This window comes from Pleuronectes platessa, chromosome 24, assembly GCF_947347685.1.
Source record: "Pleuronectes platessa chromosome 24, fPlePla1.1, whole genome shotgun sequence".
NCBI classification, from domain to species: domain Eukaryota; kingdom Metazoa; phylum Chordata; class Actinopteri; order Pleuronectiformes; family Pleuronectidae; genus Pleuronectes; species Pleuronectes platessa.
Window position 1 is genome coordinate 11,601,938 of NC_070649.1, and position 17,872 is coordinate 11,619,809.

At 44.9% G+C, this 17,872-nt stretch overlaps 3 protein-coding genes and 1 non-coding gene across 4 annotated transcripts in view; 1 reads left to right on the top strand and 3 right to left on the bottom strand.

Moving 5' to 3' along the window:
• The window catches only part of LOC128431094 (uncharacterized), an 870,493-nt gene that overhangs the window by 263,949 nt on the left and 588,672 nt on the right, over positions 1–17,872 (bottom strand). The window lies entirely within an intron of this gene.
• LOC128431095 (histone H4) overlaps positions 1–17,872 on the top strand; it is a 317,773-nt gene that overhangs the window by 242,769 nt on the left and 57,132 nt on the right. The window lies entirely within an intron of this gene.
• LOC128431295 (gastrula zinc finger protein XlCGF57.1-like) overlaps positions 1–17,872 on the bottom strand; it is a 65,766-nt gene that overhangs the window by 9,638 nt on the left and 38,256 nt on the right. The window lies entirely within an intron of this gene.
• On the bottom strand, positions 1,186–1,304 carry LOC128434327 (5S ribosomal RNA). Its single transcript, XR_008337016.1, has one exon. It is a non-coding gene; the product is annotated as a 5S ribosomal RNA (ribosomal RNA).

Genomic DNA, 17,872 nt, shown 5'->3' on the forward strand with positions numbered 1-17,872 from the left:
GATTCACCATTAAAGAAAAACAGGATAAGGAATTCACACAGAGTGAACATGGAAAATACTTTATATAAAAAGAGCACTACTATGTTCATGTTATATTAGCACATCATTTTCATGATGTCATAATTGGATAGAGCGATGATAGAGCAGGGACTTTACTCAACATCAAGGACAATACAGTAAATGAAAACTTGACATCATTACTGAAGTAAATGATTGAATGTTCTAAGGATGTTTTTCCTTGCATTATCACGACCAAATTGCAACTTAATTTTGTTTTCTTGAACATTTCCCCTGGTTTATTAAAATGTATAAATAAGGTATAGTGGGTGGAATCATTTGCTTAAGAAGTCAGCTGATCGAACCACCATTGGAAGCGTGGAGCACCTCGGATGTCTCTCTCCTTCTGTGTGTTCAGGAGGCGTGGGTTTGAATCCCACCACTGTCAGTTGAATGTATTGGCTACTTGCAGCTTATTCTACTTTAAGAAGTTATCCTGTTGTCAAAAACTGCAACAGCCAGCTGAGCTTTGTAGCATTTGGAATGTCCATAGAGGCGAACAGGAGGTCATTTTATTTGTCTCCAGTCTGGTTTTCAAACAAGGTCAGAAGTAAGATGTGCACCTTCAGACTGTGGCACATAGCTTCACATTTACCAATTACTTCCTCCAAGTCCAGTTGATTTAACTGCTGATAAAACCTATTAAAACCAGAGACCACGTTTATATGAAATCATTTCAATGAAAAAGAGCAGAGTGGCGCAGCGAAACAAGCTGGGCCCATAACCCAGAGGTTGATGGATCGAAACCATCCTCTGCTAAAGGAATCCTTTATCCACTGCCATGTTATCTGTTATGATTCCCTTGTCCTTGCCTTTAAACATGAACTCACCTCTTGCTGAAAGTGACTTACTTTGGCTTTTGAAGTTGAAAATGTGACACAATAGACCCGAGTTGAAGCCCTTAAATTAGATTATTATGTTGTTGTCTTTAGATCTCGAGTAAAGCTCTATACTCCCACAGGGTGTGTGTTTGAAGTTTCGAAGGTTCTTCCACGTGTGTTTTCGATTTGATTGTCCAATTGTCGTCAAAGTGGAATTTACATCTAAGCAACACAGTTTTGTTTGGGTAAATACTCCACCCACTAAACCTTATTTATACATGTGAATACATCAGGGAAAAGTGGAAAAAGCTTACAGCACCTGGTATTCCCAGTCAGTCTCCCATTCAAGTACTAAACAGGCCCGACCCTGCTTAGCTTCCGAGATCAGACGAGATCGGGCGTATTCAGGTTGGTGTGGCCGTAAGCTTTCATTATATCAACTTCAACTTGTGCGAATGTCATCTCAACAAGATGGAGATATAAACAACCTCAGTATATATGATTTCATCACATGATGTGACGGTAGTGGGGCAATTTGAAAATTCGCCATAAAATAGGGATTTATTAACTCCTCTGTGCATTAATCCTTAATAATTCTTTGTTGTCAATTTGCTTTAATGTCACAGTGTCAGTGATGTTACAATCTTTTGATGTCTTAGATGCAAAGATGAAAGATTTCATCACACGGTGCGACTGTGGCCTCTTTTTTGATGATTCACCAAAAAAGAGGGATTTATTATAACTCCTCTGTGCGTTGTTCTTTCAGCCTCTAACCTCATTCACACATTCACACATTCACAGTCCCGCCCTGATCAGATTCTTATCAATATTGACTCATCATTACAGGGCCACCTGCTGGCTAAAGGAAGTGACATGTTTTATACCATGAGGAACTGCTCTTGGCCGCTTTACAATATACAGCTCATATGAGCTGTTGTCAGTTTGCTTTAATGTCACCGTGTCAGTGATGTCAGAATCCTTTGATGTCTTAGATGCAAATATGAAAGATTTATACGATCCCGGGGACCAAGCCGACACTGGATTAAAGAACCCCTCCGCAGAGACCAAACCTCCCGCACCACCTACTGCCAAAAGAAGGTGATCCTCATTTTAAAACTAAATTGGATTTAGATAAAGTTTTCTCTATGGGATCTAACTGGATGGGGTGGACCGTAAAGCGCCTCACATGTGGTTCTCTCTAATGTTTCTACGTCCTTTTTACCCTGTTAAAGGGTTTTTTAATAGTTTTTCCTTACTCTTGTTGAGGGTTAAGAACAGAGGATGTCACACCATGTTAAAGCCCTATGAGACTAATTGTGATATGTGAATATGGGCTATACAAATACATTTTGATTGATGATTCATTGATAAACATCCACTGTCTGCATGTTAGGTGTCAAGTAATTTGACTGAAGAAGTTTTGAGAAAATACGATGATGAGTGACCCTATTTTTATTATGGCAGTAAAATAGCACAGATTTTTTTTAGCTTGAGTCAATAAAACCTACAAACCTTTAACATAGTTGCAAATGTAGTCTTATCTCACCGGTTCCAGCCTTTGAGGCATTAAGACAGGAGCAACCACACAACAGCACCCTTTTCATTGGGGACTCCTAAACTTTAAAAACTTTGTTTAAATACACAATTTAGTAGAAAAAAAGACGATCTCTCCAAAGATCTCTCCAGAGAATAGATATTAGACAAATACAGACATTCCACTTGAACCCTAGAGTCTAAAAAATGTTTGGGACAAATACTGATAATTTAAAAAAAGAAATACTGATCAACTTTGTGCAAAATCTTTCATTGAAAACACTCAGGAACCTAAACCTCCACATCATGAGGCTGAATCTAAACCTCTGGACGAATCAGAATCAGAATCAGAATCTGTAAGGAGTGCAGACAGGTGTGTGGATCCAATCGCACGACTCGGAGACACAAGAAGGTGCAATTAACCAGCTTTACTGTAGAATATTGGTACACGTCACGGCAGTTCAAACACGGGTACAATAATTCCACAGGAGACAGGCAGCGGCAGAGTTCGTAATCGTTCCAGTCCAAGGTCGGTACACGGGAGGGCAGTCGAACACAGGGCAGGGTATCCGGCAGGGAAAAGGCAGAGACGTAAACCGTTAAGCAGGCAGGGATCAGTAACAGGAAGGCTATCAGGAGGAATTGCTGGAACGCTAGGAACATTGAGAAACAAAGACGAACTGGCAACACCACACAGGAACACACAGACTAAATACACCGGGTGATGAGGACCAGGTGCAAACAATCAGGGAGGAGCTGACAATCACCCAGGTGGAACACACACACGAGGGAGGGAGTGAGGAGTCTGAAACGAGAGGAGAGGTGAGTAAACAATAACAACAACACATAACAAGAATAAGTTATAAATCTCCAGCCAACTTAACTTAATAAACTGGGCTGGCCATAACAGTACCCCCCCTCCTAGGGACGGCACTGGACGTCCCAGGCTCGTCAGGATGTAGACGTTGGAAGTCTAGAATGAGATCCGGGTCAACAATGTTCTTTGTAGACACCCATTTCCTCTCTTCAGGGCCGTACCCCTTCCAGTCTACCAAGTATTGGCAACCGCGACCGCGGCGGCGAACAGCCAAGAGGCGTCTGACTGTGTACACCGGCCCTCCATCGATGATCCTGGGAGGAGGAGGAGGCTTGGTGGGAGGAACCAACGGGCTCTCCAATGCAGGCTTGATCCGGGACACGTGAAAAGTGGGATGCACCCTCATAGAACTGGGCAGCTGGAATCGCAGTGCAGCGGGGTTGATAATCCTGGAGATGGGGAACGGACCAATAAACCGGGGAGCCAACTTGCGGGACTCCACACGTAGGGGAATGTCACGAGTAGACAGCCAGACTCTATTGCCTGGTTGGTACGTGGGTGCACAGGTCTGTCGTCGGTCCGCCGCCCCCTTTGTACGGACGGAGCTTCTTAGAAGGACCTCCCGGACCCCACTCCAGATCCTACGGCACCGATGGACGAACCTCTGGGCAGAGGGAACATTGACCTCCTCCTCTAAGTCGGGGAACAGTGGAGGTTGGTAGCCATAGGCACACTGAAATGGAGAAAGGCCGGTAGATGCACTGGGTAATGTGTTGTGTGCATACTCCACCCAGATGATATGATTGCTCCAGGTGGCCGGGTTTTGAGAGACCAGGCATCGTAGTCCAGTCTCCAACTCCTGGTTCATCCGCTCCGCTTGACCGTTTGACTGGGGATGGTATCCGGAGGAGAGACTGACTGTGGCACCGAGGAGGGAACAGAACGCCCTCCAGAACTGAGAAACAAACTGTGGACCCCGGTCTGACACCACATCCTTCGGAAATCCCTGAATGCGAAAAACATGCAACAGAACAGCCTCTGCAGTCTCTTTGGCTGAAGGCAGCTTGGGCAAGGGAATAAAATGAACCATCTTTGAGAATCTATCAACAACTGTTAAAATAGTGGTGTTACCTTTCGAAGGAGGCAACCCAGTAACAAAGTCCAGAGAGATGTCAGACCAGGGGCGATGGGGCTCAGGAAGTGGCTGCAGGAGACCAGAGGGTGGCCGTCGCGAACTCTTGTTCCGAGCACAAACAGGACAGGCCATCACATATTCCCTGACCTCTCTCTCCATGGATGGCCACCAGAATCGTTGTTTGACCACAAAGAGAGTCCGCCGTATCCCAGGGTGACAAGAAACAAGAGAGGTATGGGCCCAATGGATGACCTGGGAACGAAATAGAATCGACACAAACAACCGGTTCGGGGGACATCCGTCCGGCACCTGACCATTAACATTTGCCTGTCTGACCCTCTGTTCAATATCCCAGGTAACGGCCCCTATCACACAGGATGGAGGCAAGATAGTAGAGGGAGATCTCGGGGCAGAACCAGGGTCAAACAAACGAGACAGTGCATCTGCTTTCGTATTCTTTGAACCAGGATGATAGGACAGTGAAAAATTAAAGCGATTAAAAAATAAGGCCCACCTGGCCTGTCTGGAATTTAGTCGTTTGGCGGATCGGATGTACTCGAGATTCTTATGATCAGTCAAAACCAGGAACGGCTATTCTGCCCCCTCCAACCAATGACGCCATTCTTCCAGAGCCACTTTAATAGCTAGTAACTCCCTATTCCCAACATCATAATTTCGCTCAGCGGGCGAAAGTTTCCGAGACAGAAAAGCGCAGGGATGGAGCTTCTTGTCCACTTCTGACCTTTGCGAGAGTATGGCCCCGACTCCTACGTCTGAGGCATCAACCTCCACGACGAACTGAAGATTAGGGTCCGGGAGCGTGAGGATTGGGGCAGTAGTAAATCTCTCCTTTAATCTTTGAAAGGCTCTCTCAGCCGGTAGTGACCACTGAAACCTTATGTTCGAGGAGGTCAGTTTATGCAATGGAGATGAAATAGTGCTAAAGTTCCTAATGAAACGTCTGTAAAAATTTGCAAACCCCAGAAAGCGTTGGAGATGTTTGCGAGAAGTGGGAGTAGCCCACTCTGTCACTGCGCTAACCTTCGCCGGATCCATCTGGATGTTGTCTTGAGAGACGATGAACCCTAGGAAGGCGACAGAGGACACGTGAAATTCGCATTTCTCTGCTTTAACAAAAAGTCGGTGGGTGAGAAGGCGCTGAAGAACCTGGTGAACATGCTGGACATGAGTCTCCTCATCTGGGGAGAAGATGAGGATATCGTCTAAATAAACAAAGACATATTGGTTCAACATATCCCGAAGTACGTCGTTAACTAACGCCTGGAATACCGCTGGCGCATTACATAAACCAAATGGCATTACCAGGTACTCATAGTGACCACTTGGGGTGTTAAAGGCTGTCTTCCACTCATCCCCCTCTCTTATCCTCACCAAGTGATAGGCGTTCCTCAGGTCCAGCTTGGTGAAGACCTTAGCATTCCTCAAAAGCTCAAACGCAGAGGAGATGAGGGGCAGAGGATATCGATTCTTGATGGTAATCCCATTTAATCCCCGATAATCAATACATGGACGGAGCGTTTTATCCTTTTTGGCCACAAAGAAGAACCCAGCTCCAGCAGGAGATGAAGATGGCCGAATGAGTCCTGACGCCAGGGAGGAGTCAATATATTCTGTCATAGTTTTTACCTCCGGTGAAGATAAGGAATAGAGGCGCCCCCTAGGGGGTGAAGTACCTGGTAGCAGGTTAATGGCGCAGTCATAAGGTCGATGAGGTGGTAAAGAGGTAACCCGTGTCTTGTTGAAGACCTCCTTGAGATCTAGATAACATGGGGGAACTCGGGAGAGATCTGGGAAATCAGCGTCCGATGAAATCGTGCGGGGAGAGTTGACCGCAGATCGAGACGCAGGAAGTTCTAGATACTTGGGAGAAGAAACATCAGAAGAGTGGAATATCTTGGATATAGACACAGCGCGAATGCAGGTTACAGAACAGTTTCTGTCCCAATTTGTTATTTCCCCTGTGACCCAGTTCATGTGGGGGTTGTGTTTAGAGAGCCATGGAAAACCCAAAATGAGAGGGTGTGATGGAGAGTCGAAAAGAAAAAAAACTCAAAACTTCAGAATGTTCCCCGGAAATAATCATCTGAATTGGATCAGTCCGGTGCGTTATTTTACATAATAAACGTCCATCTAGGGCGTGAGCCTCCAATTGCTTTGGCAGAGGAATTAATTTTAAATTTAATTTCTTCGCTAACCTCCAGTCCATAAAATTCTCATCAGCCCCAGAGTCAACCAAGAAAGGATAACTGACAGTCTGAGAAGGTGTGATAAGCTTGGCTTGCATGACAGGTCGAACAGAAGACACAGTAGTGTGACTCACCAGTGTATATCTTGCCGTTGCCTGGTCCTTCACTGGACAGTTTGAGAGGTAGTGACCCTTCTGCCCACAATAAATGCATCTACCCTCACGGAGTCGACGCTGACGCTCCTCTGGACTGAGCTTTGTGCGTCCCAGCTGCATTGGCTCCTCCGCTCCAGCATAGGGCGCTGTTGTGCCGGCCATGGGTGTGAACCGCGCCGGAGCTTGCCAGGACTGCTGAGCGGAAGTCGACTGCCCCCTCTGGACAGGAGCAGAATACTCCGGTCTGGATCTCCCACGGTCCTGGAGATGTCTATCGATCTTGACCACCAAAGCAATGAGCGAGTCCACATCTTCTGGCAACTCACAGTTGATGAGTTGATCTTTAATGGGCTCTGCTAACCCATATAAGAACGCATCAAGGACTCCTGATTCCACCCGCTATCGGCTGCCAATGTGCGGAATTCAATGGCGTAATCCGAGACACGCCGATTGCCCTGGCGAAATCCCATCAGTGCTCTCGCCGCCTCTCGACCGGGATTAGTGGAGTTGAAGATCTTGCTTAGAGTTTCTGTAAACAGCTGAACCGAGGAGCAGATGTGTGAGTTTCTTGACCATTCAGCTGTCGCCCATCTCTCTGCTCTGCCAGAGAGGTACGAAATCACGTACGCCACCTTGGAACGTTCCGTCTGGAAAGCTGGCGCATTCAACTCGAAATGAAGCCCACACTGAACCAGAAATGACCGACAGTCGCCAGAGTCCCCGGAAAATCTTTCGGGACGTGAGAGACGTGGCGGGACAGCAGGCGGGGAAGCAGCGGGAAGTGGAGCTGGAGCTGGGACCGGAGCAGGAACAGCACTCGGAGTGATGAAGGTGTCCAGGCGATCCATGAGCCTTTGGACCTGAGTAGTCAAGAAACTAACCTGGCCATGAATGCTCTCCTGGCGCTCCGACATCCCCTGCATCTTGAGGTGAACTGCATTAAATTGTTCCTCCGTCTGCTGCAGTAATGGTGCCGGCAGGACAGTGCACCCGGAACCGGAGTCGGCTGAATCCATCTTATTGGCCAGTTCGTACTGTAAGGAGTGCAGACAGGTGTGTGGATCCAATCGCACGACTCGGAGACACAAGAAGGTGCAATTAACCAGCTTTACTGTAGAATATTGGTACACGTCACGGCAGTTCAAACACGGGTACAATAATTCCACAGGAGACAGGCAGCGGCAGAGTTCGTAATCGTTCCAGTCCAAGGTCGGTACACGGGAGGGCAGTCGAACACAGGGCAGGGTATCCGGCAGGGAAAAGGCAGAGACGTAAACCGTTAAGCAGGCAGGGATCGGTAACAGGAAGGCTATCAGGAGGAATTGCTGGAACGCTAGGAACATTGAGAAACAAAGACGAACTGGCAACACCACACAGGAACACACAGACTAAATACACCGGGTGATGAGGACCAGGTGCAAACAATCAGGGAGGAGCTGACAATCACCCAGGTGGAACACACACACGAGGGAGGGAGTGAGGAGTCTGAAACGAGAGGAGAGGTGAGTAAACAATAACAACAACACATAACAAGAATAAGTTATAAATCTCCAGCCAACTTAACTTAATAAACTGGGCTGGCCATAACAGAATCAGAATTATTTTTATTGCCATGTATATTTGCACATACAGGAAATTGCCTTGGTGTGGTTGGTGCACTTTACAAACAACAAATTAAAAAACACAATATTGAACAATATAACAATATAAAAAAACAACAGTATATACAGTTAAAGAGTTACGTGCGGTTTTAAGTTGCAGAGATTGGTAATAGTGCCAGTAATATAGAGTTATAAATTATGTGCAAGGGTGGGTGGGGGGTGGGGGGGTCAGCAGAGTCAGTGTGATGCAGGGGGCTTGTTTGTGAGCCCCACTGCCATGGGGAAAAAACTGTTCAGGTGATGCGAGGTTTTAGTCCTGATGGCCCGAAACCTTTTTCCGGACGGTAGTCTCTGGAACAGGTGGTGAGCGGGATGGGAAGGATCAGCAATGATCTTGCGGGCTCTCCTACTGGTCCTGGAGTGGAACAGGTCTATGAGAGCCGGCAGGTCACAGCCGATGACCTTATCAGCTGACCGGATGATCCGCTGCAGTCTGCCCTTGGCCTTGGCAGTGGAGGCAGCGAACCAGACGGTGATGGATGAGATGAGGATGGACTCAATGATGGCTGTGTAGAAGTCAACCATCACTTTCCGCGGCATGCTGAATTTCCTCAGTTGCCGTAGGAAGAACATCCTCTGCTGGGCCTTCTTGATGATGGAGGTGATGTTCTCCGCCCATCTCAGGTCCTGTGCGATGATCGTCCCCAGGAATCTGAATGACTCCACTGTTTTAACTGGGGAGTTGCAGGTAGATTTACAGTTCCCAAGATAGTGTGTGCTTGAAGATTCACTGGTTCCGTTCTGTTCCGGGTCTTTATGTCTCTAAACTCAGTACTACCTGTCTACCTGACGGGCAGTACTGGGGTCTGATGTCTTCTCGATAAAGGTTCAGGTTTGATCTGGATCATACAGTTGGCCATACTACATCCACGATCTGGGTTTAGCTCGCCATCTCAGCATTCAGAATGACAGGATTCAGATTATATTTATATGATAACATCATTACTATATCATTTCATTTATACTTAACTTAAACATGAAAATAATATACAGTGTAACTTGAACTTCATTTAAGATATACATTGATTATTCACTACTAACAAAAGCTGTGTGGTTGAACTGTAAACACTTAGTGCCACACAGTGGCGGTTTTAGGTACGGGTGAACCGGGCAGCCGCCCGGGGCGGCACTTTTTCATGTCACGTGGGAGGCGGCACGAGCACCAAAACAAAAAAAATCTCCCTCATACACTCCTCATCCCAGTGTGTTTCCTGTACACATAATATGCTATATTTGATCATTTCCAATATTTGTCTGAGTCGAGTGCTTTTGGATCGAGAGCCTGGGCTGCAGTCTCTGTCGAAGTCGCGCCGCTCTGTGTTTCTCTCACGGAGCTAAGCTCGGCAGTTGATTGCCGCGCCGTGCTGTCCCGTTCTCCGCAGTCCGTGCGGTTTTCGTTCTGTTTTTTTGTCTTTCGTTCAGTTATTTTCTCCCCTTGCTCCCCTGTCAGCAAGCTGACTCCCAGCTCTGCACTTTCCTCCGCTCCTTGTTTTTCTCCTCCTCCCTCCCGCTTCGCGCCCGGCCTCGACGCACCAGCCGCCTCCTCCTCCTGCGCGCACTCCATTTCCTCCTCCTCTTCACCTGTGCTCTCCTCGCTCAGACTGACTTCCTCACTGTCCCCAGACTCATCTTGAACCTCCTCTGTTTCACTTGTGTTGCACACACACACTCCTCCAATTGATTTAAACACAGGCTGCATTTAGTATTGTTCCGGGCACTCCCTTAGTATATGTCCTGGCTGTACACACATCCTGCATACTCTTATCTGCTTGTCGTGAATTACTCTAAAGTACTCCGCTCCCAGCGCAGTATTGAATCTGGCTGAGTACGGCAGTGATTGGACCTGATTATTGAATTTTAGCTTGAGGAATCTTGTCCCGTCCGCCACGTTGGTACTCGACCACATCCTCCTCTTGATTGGTGACACAGCCTAATAATATTTTGCACAAAGACGTCGTTTTTAAGGTTACTTTTGTGTATCATTTAAGCTTGTGTAAATACAGTTACAATACTTAGAAAACAAAAATATAAATACAGTCAAATGTAGATCCCATTTGGAGTTTCAGGGGTAAAAAGCATTGTAGCCGAATCCAGTACACTTTAAATAAATGGGAACTCCTTCAAACGAATAAAATCAATTTGGGAAAACACTTTTAAACTACAAAGGATTTCATTAGTCAAGTTATTCTATTTTGTTGTCAGTTTGCTTTAATGTCAGTGTCATTGGTTGCTATGATGTCTAAGATTCCTTTGATTGCTATGCCTCCGCCTACAAATGTACCGGTTGCAAAGCTGAAATATTTATACAATCTAAGGAGAAACAAGAGTGTGGGGGTTTTGCCTTGCCGAAAAAGGTAAAGATTACACCATGAAGCCCGTCTCCCACCATGATGTAAGACACCATCCATAGGCAGTGCCATTACTTTTTTTCATATCCTATTCTTATAATTATGTGTGCATAATGATGTATATAATATTTTAGTATTAGGTAGCCCCTAATGAAATGTAAAGTGTGTGTTTGAAATAGAAGTAAATCTGTAAAGATGAATGTCACAGCCCGGCTCACGACTGTGACAATGAGAGAGACGACACGGGTGAACTGTTACTATTTCAGGATATTTATTTATTATGAGAGAGGGAGAGAGAGAAGAATCTAGCCAGCCTTTTAAAGGGCAGCGCACACCTGGCAGAGATTTGCTCTGATTGCCACTTCCCCTACAGTTCTGGGGAAGAAAGAACAGGGACACCTAGTGTCCAGGTGAGGGTGGAAGGGGTCGTCACATCAATAAGTTCAGAGAGAGACTGAGATGCCTGTGTTCAGGACCTCACTGACTAACTACATACTGAATATCAAAGATTGTTACTTAATATATATGGAGACTTTTGAAGTAAATTCCAACATTTACACTGTGGAATAGATCATTTCAGAATACTTCTAAGAAGACGAAGACAACTGGTCACATCGAAAGAGCGTGACAGCGCAGGAGAAACTCATTCGGCGAACTTCTAGCTCCATTTGTTTAATTTCCCCATGAGTCACAGCCTGTCAATTACTCCAATCTCCACCAGATCACGAGGATACTCCTGACATTCTCCTTTAAACGTTTATCCCCGATATCCATCTTGAAATGATCAGCTATTTTAATTAATTGATCCCACGAACAGCGGTCTAATAACTCCTCTGACGGAGCACTCAAAAACTCATCCACAGTAGCCATGACTGAAAAACACAGCTGACCTGCCTGAATATTAACATTTAACTCTGTGCACCGGCGGTCACACTCCTAAAGCTGTACACAGCAACACGTCACTGCAGGGCTGTCCCGCTGACTGCCTAACCAGAAACTGATTAAAGCCCCCCCAGTCTCCAGGTGCTAGTTGTTGTGGGTATTTATGCACTGAATCCCGCAAACCCGGCGAAGCAACCAAACTGGCGACTCCACCTGCAGCCTCGGACGTGCTCCCGGAACAACTGCTCGAACCACTTTCACACCACACTACCAAACCCCAACGAACTCCAAAGGGAGTCCGCCCCTTAGCCTAACCGGGACAGAACAGCAGCCACTTACGACAGCATCCGGGCTCACTCGAGTTAAACGACACCAGGAAACACCCAGCACAGCAACACGGAGAAACAAGCCAACACACAACAGCGTCAGTTCACGTACCCGAACATCTCCCACACAAACAAACTACGCCGCTCATTCACAAAAACACGAGTCGCACAGCTGACTTGGTGCGTGACGTCACACTATGCTCACACATTACCCGATCACAGGTCTCATTCACAAAAATCGCCTTCTCCACCTATCCAGTCTTTCAAAAATGCGGAGGAAAAGCGTGCACCGGACGAGCCTCCATTTGTTCACGACTGTGGCAAGGAGGGAGACGACACGGGTGAACTGTGGCTCTATTAGAATATTTATTAATGGGACAAACTGCAAACCAAAGTCTCCAAGAACAAACCAGAGAGCCAACCTCGTCCCGTAGGTGGAGCGAGACGAATCTGGCCAGTCTTTTAAAGGGCAGAGCACACCTGGCCAAGATGTGCTCTGATTGTCGCTGACGTCCACTCCACCTGTAGCTCTGGGAACTGAAGACCAGCGACACCTAGTGTCCAGTTGAAGGTTGAAGGGGTCGTCACATCAATAAGTTCAGAGAGAGACTGATATGCCTGTGTTAAGGACCTCACTGACTAACTACTTACTGAATATCAAAGATTGTTACTGCGGGCAGACGATGTGTAGACTTTCTGTTGTCCTGGAGTCAATGGGGAGCTCGTCCCACCATTTAGGAGCCAAGACATCAAACAGTGCCTAGCTCGCTGTGAGGAAGCAGCAGAGAGAGAGAGAGAGAGATTCATTGAGGGAAACGGCTCCATGTAGGACCCTCCGATGTAGATACCCCCCCCTTAGTTAGAGGTGGATTGTACAGTGTTCTCCACTCAGGCCTCTTTTATTTTGGCTAAATGGTTCATCTTTACAGATTTACTTCTATTTCAAACACACACACACACACACACACACACACACACACACACACACGTCACACTACATTAGGGGCTACTTAATACTTTGTAAAATATTTTATACACCATTAGGCACACATAATTATAAGAATAGGATAATTATGAAGAAAAGTAATATGTGTTATAGGCATTGCCTGATGGTGTCTTACATCATGGTGTGAAACGGGCATCATGGTGTACTCTTTACCTTCTTTTTGGGCCAAGGCAAAACACCCACACTCTCTTGTTTCTCCTCAGATTGTATAAATATTTCAGCTTTGCAACCGGTACATTTGGTATAGGCATAGGCGCGGAGGCATAGAAATGGCCCAGCTGAGAAATCAAAGGAATCATAGACAGTATAGCAATCAATGACAATGTGACATTAAAGCAAACTGACAACAAAATAGAATAACTTGACTAATGAAATCCTTTGTATTGTTCTTTCACATGACCACAGCTGTGGATAACAGCAGTAATTAGTCCTAAAACATGGTGTAAATGACAGCATTTCAGGTTTAATTTTACGGGGCTTATGGACACTTTGATGGCAGCAAAGGTATGGAGGCTTTAAAAGTTTTTTTCCCACATTGATTTTGTTCGTTTGAGGAGCTCCCATTTACTTCAATTGTACTGAATTCACCTGCAATGCTATTTGGCCCTGAAACTCCAAATGTGTTTAATGAACTCAAACACTTTGTGTGAGTGAGAAGAATTGTCATTCTTGGTCGAACTAGCCTTTTAACTGTTGGTTTCAGAAAAAGGTATCTACTTTTACCTATGTTTTTCATTCCAGAAATCTAAAAATGTTTATATTATTTTTTATATTTGAGGTATTTTGACTTTATTGCACAAGCTAAAAGTACACACAAAGGTAACATTCAAAACTACGTCTTTATGAAATGGAAAATCTGATACTTTTAAAGCAAACACCTGATATAAAAAATAACTCATATTATTAAGTACATCTGATCTAAAGTATATTCGTTGATCTAAAAAATTGTTTCAATTGTGTGTTACCAAATTAAATAATTTTTGTATTTACTTGTCTTACGACCCGACTTGATAGGGAAGAAGAAGCATACAACCTGATGATATTGGTTAATAAAATTGTTTGATGCATTTAAAAGTATGATTGCAATGACAACACAGGTACGTAAATTAATCGGAAAACAGGCAGAAGGGTGCTAGTTCAAATAAATTAAAGAAAGATAACAAAATGAGGACTCTCATCAAGAGCTGCAGAAACGGTTTTAGTCACCTGTCACCACCTGCTCTTCTTCTGCCACTTTAAAGAGTCAAGCTCCCACACGTGCCACTAGCTCCACCTTGTGGATAAATAACAGTATGCCTCCGGTACACCATCACAAACAGCCTCTGACATTTCTGACAGGATTACTCCCAGATTGGACTTTATTTGTGATGAACCAAAAAAAGCAAACAGACAGTCGAGGAAGTGGTCTAGCCTAATTAACGTGCAAATGAAAAATCATAGCCCAGTCGAAAAGCTTAGACATGGGCAGAAGGTAAAAATGGCTCTTTTACACAACTGTCCAATTACTCATAAAACATTCATCATCAAAGATTTTATCAGTGAAAATAAGCTTGATTTAGTTTTCCTGACTGAAACATGGCTGAATTTAGATGGAGCAGCTCTCTTAAACAAAGCCTCCCCTCTAACCTTTAGCTATATACACACAATATGTGAGGGAAAGAAAGGGGGAGCTCTAGCAGCTATATCTTTTTTTGAACTTTTAAATGCAAGTGTCAAAATCTAAGTACCTTTTTCATCTTTTGAATATCAAGCTTTTAGATTGGAAAGTCAAAATCCAGTGTTTTTTATCTGTATTTATCGCCCTCTAAAACCCATATTTTCCAGACATGTCTGAGTTGCTTCTTAATTTACCATGACAGGATAATGTGTGGAAGAGGAGACTGGATCTGTACAGCAATGTCAAACCGGTGTGGAGGGGTTTTATACGAATCACCTTTAAGGAAGAGGACTGGTGACCTGCAGTGGAGGATTCTCCATAGTGCCATCACGGTTAAGAGTTTTATATCCATCATCAACCCAACAGTCAAGTGCAATTACCCGTTTTGTGGAGAAGTAGAGACAGTTTTCCATGCTTTTTATGAATGTGAAAGACTTTTAATACACTGCAGAAGGTTTTTAAACAGTTTGGGGAGACGTGGATTAAGAAGGCCTTCATATAAGGAGTAGGATATAGGAAAACAAATGAGTGCAAATGGAAACTTTTAAATTGGATAGTGGGATAAGCTAAGATGTCCATTTACTGTAGCAGGAAGAACAGAGTAGAGGACAGGACAGGACAAGAAGCTCTTCCTGTTTTTATCTCGCTGCTGAAAGCAAGAGTCTGGGTAGATTTAACTTTTTTTAAAGAAATGAAGGACATGGATGGCTTCACCAAACAGTGGTGTTTTAATGATGTAGTATGTTCTGTGGTTGATGATTTTTATTTTATATTATTTTCTAGGTAGGTTTTAGTATTGTTCTGAAACGTCCTTTACATATCCATTGAAACATAGTATAAATTTCTCTCTCTGGCTCTCTCTTAACTCCGTCTCCCAGGTGCCTCAACGTCACACAGAGGTTGGAAAAACGACCGGAGACACAAGGGTCAACCACAATTGGTCACTCTGGGCCCCATGACCTCTGAGGTCACCGGGCCAATATAAATCCAGGTCTCCCCCTCTTCATTCTCTTTCCATGCAATCCTTCCGAGGGGAGAAGGATGGCTTGTCCAACTGCTCTTCTTCGATTCCTCAACTCGACACGACCCTCCGAGACAGGGGTGGACTGGGACAAAAATTCAGCCCTGGCATTGTCTGTCCAGACCAGCCCACTACATTATCAACGGACACCACATAGAAGTCCACAAATCTCGCGGCGTCTTCTCTCATGCATACTACTGTTACCACCTAGCTCAAAGATGGCAACAAGAAGGGAGGCCACACACAAACCTCTCATGCCAAAAGTAAATTTATTTAACTCCAAATCAAGATAGCTCTAACTACGTAGTGGGATGTGTCAAATATGTTACGCGTCAGTGGTGTTAACAGTGTTTGGATGTGTGAAAATAAGGTGTGATGTATGTTGTAAGGTGCAGAAGCAAAGAAAAACAAAGGCTGAGGGCCCCATACCCCTGGAAGCAGCCTTTAGATCTGCAGCTGAAGCCCAGCCCAAAAGGGCAGGCCCAGGGTGACGCCCCTGCCAGCTCTACCTGTGTCTGGAAAACAACTCTTCAGACTCTCACATGTCAAGTGGTCAACCTGAGAAGGACATGGATACATTATAATGTCTCTAATCATCACAAATTAAGTATGATTTCATAAAACACGATAAACTCACCAGACTAGAGGAGACTCAACAGACAAACTTTGGTACAGTGAAGGCAGAGAGTGGAGACAGACAGAGAGCAAGTCCTCGAACATGGACAGAGGGGGAACAACTCCTCAGGCTCTCACATGTCAAGTGGTCGACCTGAGAAGGACATGGATACATTATAATGTCTGAAAAATAAAGAAAATGTTTTCCTCTGTCCTGAACCTAGAGTTGAGAACTTTTTGGATGTGTGTTTCTTTTAAAACCTTTTGAAAATTATTATAATAATGAAGTATGAATTTAAACATTAAAAAATACATGATAAACTTACAATTCTAACAGTGGTCCCAAATGTCCACATATAAAACAGAGGGAGAACGGCTCCTCAAATATATCACAACAACCTGTAATAATTGATAATTTAGTGTACATGATCACACCATTAAGGATCAACACATAAGCATTCTCATCTCTATTTACAGCTCAGAAAGTTTACTGGTGCTATGGCAACAGTAAACGACGTTAGTAGCTCTTAGCTAGCTTAGCTAAATCATCTGAACAATAATAACCCATAATATCACAATTTGGCATATTAAAACAAAATCAAAAACGTTTTCTACTCTGTTTTGGACATGTCTCAAAAATGTAGCCTAGCCAGCCCCAGGCCAACGTTACTTAACATGTCTGCCTCCACTCGCTCATCATTGTCGAGTCCTCCTCACTCGTCTCCCGGCGCACCTGCTGCTGCTGGGCTGGTGAACCCGGCACCAAATAGGTCCGTCAGTTTGGCACATTTAGCAGCCTCCACCTCCAGAGACTTAGGCTTTTTTTCCCGATGCTTCTCAGCGCCTCCCGGGCGTTTTTTACTCTTATTATCCATTTTAAGTTTCTGTCTCAGCAGCAGCCCGTCCCGCGACTCCCCCCCCCCCAAATGGAATGAGGTCCCGCCCCACCCTGGTTTGTGTTGGGATTGACAGCACATGCCCATGACTGATTGACAATGACAAACAATAGACCAATAATATGTGTCGATGCTGGCAACACACTGCTAGCCCTCTGTAGCCAATTGGCCGGCCCAATTGGAGGGAATTTAGAGAGGAAGAAGAGAAAAAAAAACAAAAAAAAAAACATAGCGGACCAGACCGGCCCACATTGGGTCAACGGCCCACCGGGACGATGCCCGGTTTGCCAGATGGCCAGTCCACCCCTGCTCCGAGAGGATCCCCCTCTCTGTCTGTGCAAGAGAAGCAGCTTTCCACTCACCGAGCGAGGGAAACCTCCTCCAATCCGAGCTCTACCAACATTTAAGCAGCGACGTGATGTCATGCAGTATAACTTCAAACAGCAACTGAGCTGCACCGCACAACAGAACCACGAAGGCAGGAGTCACAAAACCAGCAAGACGACTTCACAAGACTTAGAGCAGCATATCAACCTTTGTCCCTTTCCACAGACGGGTATCAAAACTGGGCTTAAAAATCATACTAGGCTAAGCAAATACTGTTTCATCGATTCCTTGTGATGTTTATGAGTTTGATTAATGCTGCTGTGATATTTTGGTTATAGGTTATTTGAAAGTTAATGTTAGTTATCATCTTCAGTCTTTCTTTGCATGCCTCTAGTAACTTTCTCTAAT